The sequence below is a fragment of the Euphorbia lathyris genome, chromosome 7 (genome assembly GCF_963576675.1).
Source record: "Euphorbia lathyris chromosome 7, ddEupLath1.1, whole genome shotgun sequence".
NCBI lineage: Eukaryota > Viridiplantae > Streptophyta > Magnoliopsida > Malpighiales > Euphorbiaceae > Euphorbia > Euphorbia lathyris.
Window position 1 is genome coordinate 55,883,857 of NC_088916.1, and position 16,855 is coordinate 55,900,711.

The 16,855-nt window shown below is 35.4% G+C and overlaps 1 pseudogene; it reads right to left on the minus strand.

Moving 5' to 3' along the window:
* Positions 1 to 15,483: 15,483 nt before the first annotated feature.
* LOC136200410 (transcription factor TCP9-like) lies at positions 15,484 to 16,134 on the minus strand (annotated as a pseudogene).
* Between the last annotated feature and the right edge of the window lie 721 nt (positions 16,135 to 16,855).

A 16,855-nucleotide genomic window follows, 5' to 3' on the forward strand; every position in this document is an offset into this window, starting at 1 on the left:
CTCTAAATCCTTGCAAGGTGATAGCTTAAGATTGAAATGCAGATTTCTCTTAACCTATCTAATTGGAGTTGACTCGGCCTGTACAAGTAAAACGAACGTCTCGCTATATGTGACTTGACATTATCCATAGTCATAAGATTCAGTTCAAGGATGTAGTTGATAAAGGATGTAGGTGATAGCTTAAGATTGAAATGCAGATTTCTCTTAACCTATCTAATTGGAGTTGACTCGGCCTGTACAAGTAAAACGAACGTCTCGCTATATGTGACTCGGCCTGCGTTAAATCCGTTATTTCATATATGAAAATTTAGAAGTTTTTCAATCAGGTTGAATAAATATTTATAATTAGGTTAATTAACAAAACTATTTTGATTAGTTAGTTCTAAAGATAAATAAATTTTAATTAATTGTTAATTAAAATAGTTTATGCATATGATCCTAATTATTTCGGTTGATAATCATTATAACAAAATCTATTAGTTTTATAGTTAGATTGATAAAAGTTAATTTTATTGATTCTAAAGATAAAACGGAAAATCTATAATAGGTTTTCTTATTTTCTGAAAATCGTTTTAAAACTGATATATATATATATATATATATACATAATTTAAAAAAAAAGGACAGCAGCTCGGGTCGCGCCTCACGGCGTGACCTGGCTGCTGTCGCACGGTTGCTGCCCCGCGGCAGCAATCGCGCGACGGCTGGCCAGACGCGCTAGGGCTGCTGCCAAACGGCAGCAGCCATGTCCTCGGGCCCGGCCCGAGACCCACTTATTTTAAAAGTGTTTTAAAATCAGTTTTAAAATATTTGTGTATATATATATATATATATATGTTTCAGAAATTAATAGTTTTATGTTTTGATTATCGAATGAAAAGTTTATTTAAAAGTTTGTTTTACCTATTTGTAAATAAAAAGTATTAAATGAATTGAAATCAAAATAATTGGGACATGCATAAATTAAAGTTTTGTATAGTTGTATTAATCTAAAAGGTTAATATAGAAGATACGAAACTATTAGAAGTAAAATTGGATGAAAGTTAATTTGATGTGTTAATGTGATTAACCTAAATATTACATAAAGTATTTATGTAATCAACCAATTAAATTTATTTAATTGAGTCTATGCATGTTTGGAGTTATGGACATATTTGGACCCTCTTTTAGTCTTTTGGTATTTTTGAAATAGGGCCTGCGAGTCCTGCCTTTCTACTATCTATTGTAATTTCTCCTCTCATCTAATTCCCTTCAAGTTAATTGAAGTTTTCTTTAGTAGAATAGAAATTAATATGTAATTTCAAGGTGCCATGGAGAAGACGGAGGACCTAAAGAGAAATATGTAATAGTTAGTATTTCCCTAGGTTTGGCCTTTTATTCCGTCTCTGGCTCGACAGAATAATTTAGATGATATGTCCATAACGCCAATGTATGTGTCTGATGTATGCTAAAGCAAATCAAGACTAAGTTAGATTATGAGACTTAAAATAAAAATCCCTCACTAATTAAAAGTTAAGTAAATAAGCAAGTTATTAAAATCGGTTGCCCCTCCCTAATATTATAATTCAGCCGGCAGTACTGGAGGCCTTTGGGTTGTTGAGCAAACTCAAGCTCGGGGTCTTATGGTAACACCTGAATTATCGAAAATCATTTTTCATGAATATGGGGTAATACTTAAATTAGATTATGATAATTGGATGAGCAAACTCATGTTGTCATAAACTAATGGGCAATATGGTTGGGATTAATATGAATAGCGTATTAGTTACTAATGTGGTTAGTAACCCAATAACCTAGGAATCACATTAAAGATGTGATTGATTACATGAATCTACCTAACAAATGAGACTAGCTTGTTGAGCAAACTCAAGGTGAAATCTCAGGAGTTAGGATCCTAGCTCACCAAAGGATTTGTAAAATTCTTCGAATTAATATGGAGGGCTATTAATTTGGCAAAATAGTGGGAGCAATCTAAAATAAACAAAAGGCCTGTAATTTTAGATTGATGTATTTTAAAGCAAATGAATAACGTACGTTTACTCTTTCTCACTCTCAGGTTTAATTAAACACTCTTAAAATCATGACTAAAACCAATCTGCAAAACATTCTTACCGATAGCAAATTGAACGGTTCAAACTTCACCGACTGGTTTCGTAACCTCAAAATCGTTTTGAAGTTCGATAAGATAGGGTATGTACTTGATACAATGATACCCCCTATCCCAGCTGATGATGCTCCCATCGAAGAAATTGATGCTTACCAGAAGCACAAAGCTGATGACGATCATGCGGGATGCATCATACTTGCATCGATGACACCGGAATTGCAAAGGCAACATGAGGAAATGGATGCCTATTCCATCATCATGCACCTTAAGGAGCTGTTTGGGAAACAGACTAGGTGCGAACGCTATGAGATATCCAAGTTGCTATATCGTTGCAGGATGCAAGAGGGCACATCTGTGATGACACATTGTGTCAAGATGATTGGCTATATTACCAAACTTTCTAGTATTGGATTCGCGATGGATAACGAACTAAGCATAGACTTAATTCTTCAATCCCTCCCAAAGAGTTATTCACAGTTCATCATGAACTACCAGATGAATGACTTGCAAACCTCTCTTGAAGAGCTTGCAAATATGCTCAAGTCAATTGAGCCCAATATGAAGAAAGATAAGGCAATACCGGCTCTTTTCATAGAGGGATCAAAGAAGAGGAAGAGGAATTTTTCCAATCCTAAATATCCCAAGAAAGGCAAGGGAGCCATGCCCACTAGAGCTAAGGGAAAGGAAGTGAAGAAGCCCAAAGGAGAGTGCCACTTCTGTGGTAAAGACGGGCATTGGAGAAGGAACTGCAAGGAGTACCTAGCCTCCTTCAAGAAGGGAAAGGGCGGTGCTTCAACATCTGGTATGTTTTATATTGAAATAAATACAGTTTCACAGTCTGAATCTTGGGTACTTGATACCGGATGTGGATCTCATAATTTTACAAATATGTAGTAACTAAAACGGACTAAGGAACTGAAGAAAGGAAGCATAAACTTGCGAGTAGGAAATGGAGCAAGAGTTGCCGCCCTCGCCATTGGGGATTATGCTTTAAGTTTGCCCTCTGGACTTGTAATAGAATTAGGGAACTGTTTGTATGTTCCAGAAATGTCTGGTAACATTATTTCTATTAGCCGTCTTGTTGACGACGGTTTTCATATTTCAATAAAAGACAAACATTGCGATTTTTATAGAGATGGGATTTTCTATTTTTCAGGAATATCACAAAATGGGATTTATGTGCTAGATGACAAAATTTCTGTTTTCGCAATTGATACCAAAAGATATAAGCTAGATAATTCAACTTACTTGTGGCATTGTCGTTTAGGCCATATAAACAAAAGACGCATGCTTAAGCTATATCAAGATGGGCTTATAAATTCAATTGATCCTGAATCATTGGAAACATGCGAAGCATGTTTAAAAGGTAAAATGACAAAGACACCCTTTAGCAATAAAGGTGAGCGTGTATCAGACACTCTAGGATTAATACATTCCGATGTATGCGGTCCTATGTCAGTCCAAGCAAGAGGAGGATTCAGATACTTCATAAGCTTCATAGACGACCATACTCGATATGGTTATATCTACTTGATGAAGCACAAGTCCGAAGCTTTTGAGAAATTCAAATGCTTCAAGAATGAAGTAGAAAATCAATTAGGAAAGAAAATAAAGACACTTCGATCCGATCGAGGTGGCGAATATCTTTCAGATGATTTTCTGAATTATCTAACTGAATGTGGGATATGCTCACAATGGACACCTCCCTATACACCACAACACAATGGTGTATCCGAGAGGAGGAACCGTACCTTACTAGATATGGTACGATCCATGATGAGCATAGCATTACTTCCAAAGACATTCTGGGGCTATGCCTTAGAAACCGCCCTCTTCACCCTAAATCGAGTACCAACTAAATCCACTAGTTCCACACCATATGAATTGTTCGTTGGTAGGAAACCTGTGTTCTCATTCATGAGAGTATGGGGTTGTTCAGCATTTGTCAAACGCATAGCGTCAGACAAACTAGATTCTAAATATGATAAGTGTTTCTTCATTGGATACCCTAAGGAAACTGTGGGGTATTACTTCTATCATCCAGATGATCAGAAAGTAATAGTATCCAAGCACGCAACCTTCTTAGAGAAAGAGTTTCTCGAAGAAACAGAAAAGGGAAGCATTATTGAACTTGATGAAGTTCAAGAACAAGAAACACCGACTGAAACAATAGAAGCGGTTGAGGAACCCGATGCAGTCCCATTAGATGAGACTCAAGTGCCACCCATTCGTAGATCACAAAGAGTTCGTGAACTCCCTATTAGATATGGTTTTCTAGTGGGAAATGATGATGAGGTTCCCGTGTTAGATGACGAACCCGAAAACTACGAAGAGGCTCTTAACAGTCCAGATTCTAAAGCATGGCTCGAAGCCATGGATTGTGAGATGGATTCCATGTACACCAACCAAGTGCGGAATTTGGTTGATCCACCCGAAGGGATAAAACACATTGGGTGCAGGTGGATCTTCAAAAAGAAGACTGACATGGATGGAAAAGTTAGCACCTACAAAGCTAGGTTAGTAGCGAAAGGATATCGTCAGAAACAAGGAATTGATTATGACGAAACTTTCTCTCCTGTGGCTATGTCCAAATCAATCAGAATAATGCTCGCTATTGCCGCTCACTACGATTACGAGATTTGGCAAATGGATGTGAAAACAGCTTTCCTAAACGGAAACCTGCTTAAGGATGTATATATGATGCAACCTGAAGGTTTCATATCAAAGGATGCAAACAAGGTTTGCAAACTTCAGAGATCCATTTATGGACTCAAGCAAGCGTCAAGAAGCTGGAACAAGCATTTTGACGAAACCATAAAACAATTTGGTTTCGAACAAAATTGCGAAGAAGCTTGCATTTACAAGAAAGCAAGTGGGAGCTCAGTTGCATTTTTGATATTATATGTGGACGATATATTATTAATGGGAAATGACGTAGCTCTACTACAGTCGGTAAAAGTATGGTTATCTGGTAACTTCTCCATGAAAGACCTTAGTGAAGCAACTTATATACTTGGTATAAAGATCTACAGAGATAGGTCAAGAAGACTGCTTGGTCTTTCACAGGCTACATACATCGAAAAGGTGCTAAAGCGGTTTAACATGCTTGAATCGAAATGAGGTAACTTACCCATGATACATGGAGTAAAGTTAAGCAATCATCAATGTCCTAAAACTGAAGATGATAAGAAGCGCATGGCTGTAGTCCCGTACGCCAGCGCAATCGGTTCGATTATGTTATGTATGCTATGCTATGCACTAGACCTGACGTAGCGTTCGCGTTAAGTATAACGAGTCATTACCAAGGTAATCCGGGAGACGAGCACTGGAATGCTGTCAAGAACATTCTTAAGTACTTGAGAAGGACTAAAGACATGTTCCTAGTGTACGGAGAAGGGGATCTGAAAATAAAAGGATTTTCAGATGCAAGTCATCTCACAGATGAGAACGATTTTAAATCCCAACTAGGATACATGTTTATCCTAAATGGGGGCGCGGTCAGCTAGAAGAGTTCCAAGCAAGGAAGCGTAGCTTTCTCTACGACCGAGTCAGAGTATATCGCTGCTGCGGAAGTAGCAAAGGAAGCGGTTTAGATTAAGAAGTTCATTACTAAACTTGGTGTGGTGCCTGACATTGTAAATCCCATTACACTGTACTGTGATAACAATGGAGCCATTACGCAAGCAAAGGAACCACGGTCTCATAATGCATCCAAGCATTACCTAAAGCGATACCACATTGTAAGAGAAATTGTGGCAAAAGGAGATGTGAGAATAGAAAGAGTACCTACTGAGGACAACGTTGCAGATCCGTTGACAAAGCCCTTAACCCAGAAAGTACATGATCGTCATCTAACTTCTACTGGGATAAGTTGTAGAAACAATTGGCTTTAGTCCAAGTGGGACTATGTTGGGGTTTTAGTGTCCTATAGACAATTGTTCTAGGATACAAACTTAATGTAAATGAAGTGTTCTTTATATCATTTGTTTTAATGAGATATGGTTTCATAACTATATAAAGGCAATCCCTTTTAAGAACTAAATAAAGTCTAATAAAAGGAAATTCGTAAGTTTGTTTAAAGTGATTATAAAGTGTTCATACAAGCATGAAGTGAGACGAAACTTTATAATAAACTAATAAACTAAAAACCACCCCAAGTCAAGTAATATGTTTAGGATTGACATATCACTGTTGAGACTTGCATGTAACAATGTCTTCTGTCGCGACAGAAAGCTGATCTCACAAGCTTCATATATACAGATATCTGGATAGTTACATGGATCCAATGAAAAGAAGTTCATTAGGATTGGGGACCCGACTTGAGATAACAGGATGGGTAGATTCATCCTTGTCACCTGTTCATCTCATTGGTATTAATAGGTATAAGTAATCCTCAGACTCAAAGGAATGATAATTAGTAATTCTGGATTACGGAATGTGATGCTTTGATCCTGTTGTAACACGATCCTTAACAGAGATGACTCTGGGGTGTGAATGACAGACATTGGGTATCACATGAAGTAATTGCAGGATAGTTATACGTTGGATTGAGCATTTATCACTCCCGATAAATGGGAGATATGTCCATGGATCGCTTGTGGAAGACTTGACTCTAAATCCTTGCAAGGTGATAGCTTAAGATTGAAATGCAGATTTCTCTTAACCTATCTAATTGGAGTTGACTCGACCTGTACAAGTAAAACGAACGTCTCGCTATATGTGACTTGACATTATCCATAGTCATAAGATTCAGTTCAAGGATGTAGTTGATAAAGGATCGAATTATACTGTAACTAATACGGAAAGGTCAACGACAGAATCAACCTGTCTTCTTATAGCTCTGGGGGAATGTTTCGGATTTGCTAATCACATTTTGCGTACTCATTCCGTTATGCAAAGATTAAATATAATTCTGTGAAAATTAATTTAATAGTTGCATACGGCTAGAAGCAATAAGAACCTAATGGGTCACACATAAGACTTGGAACCCAAAAGAGAAACAGATGTTAATTAGTTGATGGGAGCCCAACTGAGCCCAATAAGGCCCAGTTAATGGGGGGGCGATTTTATGTATATAAGATACAAAAATAATTAATTTGATTTTGTCAATTCTAATTAGATTAGGATTATGAATTAAATTAATTAAAGGATAAATAAGTTAGAAGTTTTAATTAGATTATATTACTCCTATTATTATCCTATAAGGTTACTAATATTATCTTTATATTTAAGATATAATTATAAATAATAAATAAAAATTATATTCCGAATTAAATTCTTATTCAGTAACCTAATTCTATCTAACTAGGGTTTAGATACAAGAGGATATAATAATACCCCCCTCCTATGCAATTTTCGACACACACAAGTAAGCCGGGAGAGAGAAAATTTCGACCCACACACTAGAGGACGAGATTATTTACCACTTCCTTCTGTTCGATTGATTTTCATCTCTTTCTCTTTATCCTTGATCTTGTGTTGATTAATTAGAGACAATCTATTTTAGTTGTTATAAACGGTTGATTCTAACTTGATCATCAATTGTTTTGTTTTGTGCTCGGAAACTCGAAGTAAGAGTTGTGGGCACTTCGTTTGCAACGGTAGATAGAACTTCTGAAAGGTATTTCTTTTATCCCTCTTTATATGAAATAACGATTAACGGATCTTGGGTTAATGGAAATAGGTTAAAAATTTTATATTTTCACTGCTATATGTTAGCCTATTTTCCTACATTCCTAGTATCACATTGTAGGCTAGAGATATAGATTTTACTACCATAAAATTCACCATCTTTGTAACCTTACAAGGCTCATCGCCCAACGTGATTGGTAATTGGATAGACCTTGCCACTTGGACGGCTTCCCCCGAGAAGCCAAAGAGTGGGACTGACACCTTCTTCAATCTATCCAGAGATAAATTCATCTTCTTGAAACAATTCCAATAGAGGAGGTTGACTGAACTCCCACTGTCAATGAGAATTCTTTCCACTAGGAACTTCATTATGGTAGCAGAAACCACCATTGCATCATCATGGGGTATCACTACATTTCCTTGACCTGCAGGGGTAAAAGTTATGGACTCTTCTTCTTGGGCTTTCATCACATTGTTGACCTCATAAGCTTGTCTAGCATAAGCCTTCTTTGATGAAGAGGATCCATCTGCCGGTTTGTTGTTAAGAGCTGGAGCTTTATCTTTTTTCCTTTTTATCATCTTTTTCTTTCGGGTACCTTCGATCGTCACTTTCCTGGTTCTCCATGTACCTTTCTCCTTTTGGGTTTCGTGGTTTTTCTCTTCTCCAACTTTCTGCATAAATGAAATTTTTAATCTTACCTTGTCGTACTAGTGATTTGATTTCATTCATCAATTGCTTGCATCAATCAGTTGAGTGATCTTGAGTCTTGTGGAATAGGCGTCTCTAAACTTTTCCATCACCCTGTCGGCTTTGGGAGGGAATGTAAGAGGCATTGATCTCTCTATAACTGCTAGGATGTTAGAATGAGGTTGGAGTAAAGGCATGAAACCCTCGTATCTTGATTTAGGGATATGTCTTGATTCATTTCTTCTTCCAACTTCATCTCTTTCTTTTCCTATCTTGATTTTCCCTCGCCCCTATGTTCTTCATCACATCCTCGGAAAGGATGAACTTATTAGCCCGGCTGAACAGATCTCCCAAGGTTGAGGGTTGATCATAAGAAAGAGATTTTTGGAGATCTCGCGATCTCGTTCCCTGGAGTATTCCTGCAACTGCCATTCCAGCTTGGAGATCCTGAATCTCTAGAGTTGCAACGCGAAACCTTTCTATTTAGTCCTTCAAACTTTCTTTTTCATCTTGATTTATTGTGAGGAGATACGTCGCATCCTTCTTCCTTCTGGTGTTGATGATGAATGCTTTCATGAATTCTCTTCTCAATTGATCAAAGTTAGAGATGGAGCTTTCCTTTAAGCTATTGAACCACATGCGAGCATGATCTGATAGAGTGAGGGAGAAAGCTCGACATATTATAGCGTCTTCCCATCCGTGTAATAGCATTACCGCTTCATAACTCTGCATATGATCGTAGGGATCACCCTTTCCGGAATAAGTGGCGAGTTGGGGCATCTTGAATTTTTGAGGGAGAGGTTTATTCATTATCTCTCCCGAAAAAGTAATTTTCCTTGCTGCTTGTTCGTCATTGCTCGGAACTAACTTCTTTTGTTCTAGCACCTTTTCAATCATCTTCTTAAGGTCTACTGTCTCTTTCGCGTTGAACATGGATTCTTCTCCGGCTTTCTCATGTGCTCTCGAATTTTCTTTGCAAGAACTTTCCACAACTTCATAGATCTTTAAGTTGTTTCCCTTTTCACGTGGTTCTGAGATCTCATCGTGTAGTAACTCGACCTCAGGATGTTTTTCGTTGTTTCGAAACTCTTTGTCTCGCATCTCTTCTTGGACAAAAAGCATTAATTCTTGGAGTTGATTATTGTTCTCTTCAAAAAATTTCTTCAACTCTTCATAGTCTGCTAAGGGAACGGTGGGTGGATTAACTCTTGATGGGTCGTGTTGGTCTTCAACGTGTTTAACACGTTCTTCTTCGTTGGTTGGATGTGCATCGTGTTCGTCCGGAATATGGGATGCTTGAGAAGGTAGAACTTGAGATTTCTTGGGAGGCATCTTTTTTATTATGAAAAGTAGATGATGTAGAATAGATGACTTTTTTATCTTTCCCCACAGACGGCGCCAATTGTTGTAGCCCGAACTAAACAATAAATTTGTATAATGTGAGATCAATGTTGAACTTCTGAAGGAAGGCGGTCCTTCCAATCAGGATGATGACGGTCGACGTTCCTTGAGGATCGAACCTCCTGGATGAAGGTTGAACGTCTCTGGATGAAGGTTGAACGTCCCTGGATGAAGGTTGAACATCTCTGGATGAAGGTTGATCTTCCTTGAGGATTAACCTGTTACAGTGTGGGAAGCGGTCTTCCCACAAACGCTCCGATGCTTAAGTCAGATACCCTAAAATAGAGTATTCTTTTCTCACTCCTAAAGCCAACCATTTCCTCTTCAGCTTTAAACCTATTTATAGGAATAAGGGAGGAAGTTACCTGTGAGCTATCGGTAAAAGATCGTGCTGAACGTGGGTACAATTATCTAGGACGATAATGGAGTACGTGGGTAGTGGTTATATCACATACTTTGCAGAGTCATAATCTGCGAAGCACTGCAAATTCACAGTTGAGAATCTAGCTTCGCAGTTTCATGATTTGGGAAGCCTATTTTTTTTCTTCCTTTAGTACATTATTTGACACTAACTTGTGTTGTCCTTATTTGCTAACTGTAACAGTATGTCAACTAACCATTGCTTGTGTATGATCATGTGGGATAGCCAATGGAAAACCATGGAAAAAGTCATGACATATAAGGAGGTGAATCGAAGTTGATTCGACTTTCAAGGAAAATCAACTTGGAAATGCTTCAAGAGAGAGTTTACACCTCTGTCCGTGTTGATTCAACATCATTTGACATATGTATGACAATGCAAACTACATACGGTCCAAACAAAGTTCTAGGCATAGTAGTTCTGATTGTTGATTCAAGTGATGTTTAGTGCTTCATATAGTATTGTCGGATGAATCAAAGCGATGTTATCCCACTATATGTTAATGTTGAATCACGAATAAGAAATCCACAACTACCGCGAGCTATGAAAACAGAAAATATTATTCAATCAAGTTGTGATGTCACCGTTGAAGTGGACACAACCGCTAAAGTCAAAACTCATCGGCCAAGCAAAGAAAAGGTCGTTGATTTCAACCTCGCATCCAACTCTAGTTTAGATGATATTAGCTCGAATCCGTTTTATGATTCGGAAGAAACAAATTATGAAGCATATATTTGGTCTCGAGGATAAAGTGTATAGACCAAAGGACATTATGAAAGATTTTGAGAAAGTGTACAAAATCAACATGTCTTATATGCTAGCTTGGAGAGAAAGAGGTTGGGCGTTAGAAGATGCAAGGATTCACCGGAATATATTATATTAATACTTAAATATTAAAATATAATTTAGTATTTAGTTTTTATATATATTTCGATAAATATTATTTAAAAGTTAATTTATCTTTACAATATAATAAAAAAAGTTTACTTAGTATTTAAATTTTAAATATACATAAAATAAAATTTAAAAAAATCGGTAAATTACATATGTGATGTAAAATGTTTGTCATGTTTCACACTTTAGTGTACAACTTTTAATTTGTCACACTAAAGTGTATAACCTTTTGGTGACCTCCTACTAAAGTGTACATCCGGTAATTATGACCGGTCAACCCAAAGTCAAAACGCCACATCAGCATTTTTTATCCTACCAATTTCAAAAGTGGGACCCACTCTTTATTTAATTACTAAAATACCATTATTCTTTATACAATTACTAAATTGCCCTTATCTTCTTCCCCTTTTGTGCAACTTCTCCCTCTTTTCCTTTCTCTCTCTAAGTCCCCTATCTCTCTCTAAAAATCAATTAATTCTGGAAGGGCTTAAACAACTTAGGAGGAAACCATGTTTTTCTATTGCTTCACTGATTTACGAAAATTGGTTGATACACGGTTGAAATTTCCAGATTAAACGCGACTGAAATTTCCAGACTCAAACGCTGTTGACATTTCCAGATTAAACGTGGCTGAAATTTCCAGACTCAAATGCAGGGATAGAAAATTTACAGATTCTACGTAGGGATAGAAATTTCCAATTGGTGCGGTTGATTAGGTGTAGACGACACTCTTATTTGTTGAAGGCGAAGGCAATAAATCATGGTGCTTGTAGTATCTTCTCAATCGGCTACTTTTGCATCGTCGTCGCAGGCTGCTCAAGGTCGGAAGGCAATCCTTGTTAGCCATAGGCAGGTAAAGTTAGGATTTTTGTTGTTTTTGAAGGCATAAAAATTATGAAAAGCAAGCCAAAGATTTTTTTTCCAGAAAATGAAGTTGTTCAGAAAATCCAGAAAAATTCAAAATAAAACTATCTAATTAAATTAAATTGGTATGTTTTTAACAAGAAAAGTTGCAGAAAAGAGAGAGGACTTAGAGAAAGGGGAAGAGAGAAGTTGCACAAAATGGAAAGAAGATAAGGGCAAATTAGTAATTGCATAAGAAATAATGGTATTTTAGTAATTAAACAAAGAGTGGGTCCCACTTTTAAAATTGGTAGGATAAAAAATGCTGATGTGGCGCGTTGACTTTGAGTTGACCGGTCATAATTACCGGTTGTACACTTTAGTGTGAGGTTATCAAAAGGTTGTACATTTTAGTGTGACAAATTAAAGATTATACATCAAAGTGTGAAACGGGAAAAACGTTGTACACCACGTATGTAATTTACCCAAAAAAATCTAGTAGATTTTATAATTTAATTTAAATTAAAATATATATTGTATTATATTTGCATTTTATGTTTAATTGAAAGGAATTTTATTTATATATATTATTTATGACATCATCCAGTTTAACCAATCTGGGTCAACTGATTGAATCCATTGATCCTTCATTCATTTTTCAATTTGGTTTGACTTTTGATCATCTCTTCCATAAGGCGAGCAAAATATTTAAGTTTATCCCTTTCATGTTCAGCTGCAATAGAAAAACTCATTACCTAAAAACTAAATATATAATGGTATTAGTATAAATTGTATAATAATGTCGACAGAAAGATGAAGCTACAATAAAACATCAAGCTTAAGATGGAAATAACTATAAAATAGTAATGAAACTAAAGAACAACTTAATGTGTTCATGGTCCTCAATATAAGAGACTTATGTTAAGTCGAATTAAAAATGAGTAAAAGGGAAAATTAACTAAAAATTCAATTAAAAAAATAAAAACCCCAAAAACAAAACAAAATATATAATAGTAATGAAACTAAAGACCAACTTAATGTATTCATGGCTCTCAATATAAGAGGCTTATGTTAAGTCGAATTAAAAATGACTAGAAGGGAAGATTAATTAAAAATTCAAATAAAAAATAAATACATAACCAAAAAAAAGACTATATGATAGTAATGAAACTAATGACCAACTTCATGTATTTATAACCCCTCAATATAAGAGACTTGTATTAAGCCGAATTAAAAATGACTAGAAGAGAAAGATTAATTAAAAAACCAAAAGGAATAAACTATATATTAGTAATGAAACTAAAGACCAACATAATGTATTCATGACATTCAATATGAGATACTTATATTAAGTCGAATTAAAAATAACTAGAAGGGAAAGATTAGTTAAAATTTCCATTGAAAAAAACACCAAAGAATAAATATATTATATAAGTAATGAAACTAAAGACCAACTTAGGAGGTGTTTGGCTTTTTCCATTTCTTCTCATGTTTGTCTTTTCACTTTAAAATAAGGGCTCGTTTGGTTCGCGGAATAGGCTATGAATAGAATAGTTATTCCTAGTCTATTCCTATTCCTACATTTGGTTGGTCTTTCTATCACGGAATACCTATTCCACAAAAATAAGGAATGACTATTCTTTAGTTTTTGTAAGGAATAGTTATTCCTAACACTCTATTTTTGTAATTTATAATCATGCTCTTCACTTAAATCCTTATTCTTCTACTTATATAAAGTGGTGACATTAAAGAAATATTCTTTGTTTTTGTTGTTTTTCGAGTTTTTACTTATATGAGCGTGATAATTATTTTGCGTTTTTTTTGTGTTTTTACTATTCTCCACTTCTTTTTTCTTTTTTTTTTCGTTTTTACAATTTTTTCGTTTTTTGTGTTTTTTGTGTTTTTACCGTTTTTCGTTTTTAATATTTTTCTCTATTTTTCGTGTTTTTTTCCGTCTTTCTTGTTTTATATTTTTCTGTTTTTTATATAGTTTTTTAAAATAATAGATATTAAATATTTGAATAATTTATAGTAAAAATTAAAATTTTAAAATAAATAAAAAATTATATTTGAGGGTAATATTGTTTTTTAAATAAAAAAATTATTTATTCTATTTTATCTTATTCCACCAACCAAATATAGGAATAACTATTCCAAAAGAATATATATTCTATTCTTTCCTATTCTATTCCTTTGGAATAACTATTTTATTCCATTGTATTCCATTCCGCGAACCAAACGGCACCTAAGAGTTTTAGGTGTTTAATTAGACATGTTTGTTTTTTATAGTTGAAAAGTAGCTTTTTACAAAAGGAAGGAATCTACTTTGAAGAGGAAGAGGGAAGTTTATCTTCCTTCTTCCTCCTTCCACCGGTTAGATTTACTGTATTTTTTATTGTTTTTTTTTCTGTCTGTGTTTATATACTTCATCTGATCTTCTTATTCGTCTGAATTATATCGGCTCTCCATTATTCTTTCATTTATACCCTTTTCAAATTTAGCACGAGCGGAAGCGGTTTATCTTGTTCGTAGATCAATAGATCTACGTGGTTGCAACAAAAGAAAGGATTCACATCCGAATGTTCAGATCGGCTTAAATGATGATGACTGGTTTGCATATGATTTTCTATGGATTTGGAATTACGAGAAGTATATATTTTCTTGTTCTTTTATGTTTTTAATACCTTTTATGGTTATTTTTGCTCTTTGTAGTCGTTTTAGTGCCTTTATGGTTCTTGTAAGGTTTCATTCATTGTGTTTTTCTTGTTGTACTTGTTTCTTCATCTATTAAAGATATAAGTGTTTCTATAAAAAAAAAATGGTAAACAACAGGTAAACCAAACGAGTCCTAATGTATTCATGGCCCTTAATATAAAAGACTTATGTTAAGCCCAATTAAAAGGACTAGAATGAAAAGATTAATTAAAAATTCAATTAAAAAAAGCAAACTCATAAAAAAAGGGTTAGTTACATGAATATCGTAATTGATCTAAATAAATACAAGTCTTTCATGTTAGTGTAATTAATTCTTATTATGTTAATTACTATTAAACTTATATTAAGAATGTCAAGGGTGTAATATTAAATATCCTTGTAAAAAGTATATAATTTCTGAGTGATAAGTACAAGGCGAAAGATGAAGAAGAAAAGTAGTTTTTTTTCTTAAGAAAAAGAAAAGCAATTGTTGAAGTCTACAAAATAGGAATGTTCCAATTAACTGTCAGAATTGACAAAAATAATAAAACAATTGTGAGTTAGTGATAAAAAAGGATAAATTCCGAAAAAACCCTGTGATTTGTTTTTACAAAAAAAAAAAAGGACTGTGGCATACGTCGTTACAAGAATTACAGAAATGACATAACACCGTTTAACTTCATGACGTGCCAAAGGGTAAAATGGTCCGAATTAGTCTGCAGACTGGGACCCACCACGTGTCATCATCCCAAGGTCCACTCAACTATTTCAGACGTTAATAACCGTAGATTTCCCTTACCCTTTTCATTTAGGAACGACACCGTTCGATTGTTGAGCTGCTGCTGCTGCTACTGTCACCGAAGCTAGAGGCGTTGTGACTGAAACCGCAGCATTGCTTACATCAATGTACTCGCTATTCGCAGATCGTTTCTTTTTTTTTTTTACGGACAATGGGTCACTGTGATCAGAATTGACGTTAGAATTCGTGGTAGGGATTTTAAGAGTCTCATTAACTGACATAACAATTGCAGGAACAGGTCCGGTACCGGTTGCAGTGATAATCGATTGCTCCGCGTGTTCTAGTAACCACCAGATAGTTTCTCCATCTGATTTATGACATAGCTCCCTCGTGAGCTGAAAAATCCTAGCCGCACATGTTGCCGACATTCAAATCCTTCTTCCCCGACCTTCAACTTTCGTGTGTCTATCTTTCGTCGACGCTCTTTTCGGCACCGTCAATTGCTTTCTTCCTGCTTCCGGCACATGTACAGCAACATGCATAACTCTGACTCTGACTCCGAGAGACGCAGAAGATCGCTCTTCTAAATCAAATTTCTCTTCCTTAGGATCAATCGTCATAGCTCCGACGTTGATTCTCAGCTCAAGGTTTCTAGTATCTTCATCTTCTTCAAAATCGATCTCTAGTTTCCGAATTGTATTTCTGGTTTCGGCCATGGAAGGAAGACGAATTCCGACGATCTAGTGCTTATATAGGTCCCCCAACTAATTCGGACCATTTTACCCTTTGCCACATCATCAAGTTAAACGGTGTTATGTCATTTTCCGTAATTCTTGTAACGACGTATGCCACGGTCCTTTTTTTTGTTGTAAAAACAAACCACATGATTTATTTTTGAAAAACATGAAACCACATGGGGTTTTTTTTGAATTTACCCTAAAAAATCAAAATAATATCTAAATTAATTGTAAAATTTTATTCATAATAATGTAATTTTCTTCAAAAAAAAAAAAAAATGCATAACTTAATCCCGCTTACACTCTCCTCAATACGACAGCCAATGACGATACTCTCTCCTCTCATATAAAGAGACAACAATGTGACTCTCTCATCTACTCTTCCTCCTCTCACACAAAGAGACAAAAACACCACTCTCTACTCTAGGCTTTCTCCTCTTAGACAACAATGACGATGCTCTCTCTCAAGTCCATTATCAGTGACGATGCCCTCACTCACCCCTCTCACATCTTAGCTCTCTCGCTAAGGTAAATCTTGCTTTGCCATCATTATTAATTTCTCTGTTTTTATTTTACCCTCAATTTCTACTACATGATAAATAAAGATAAATCCAAAATAATTGATAAGTGAATCTCTTAGTTATATCTTTATTTTACCACCAATTTCTACTATGGAAGTCAATAATAATATCTAGATTAT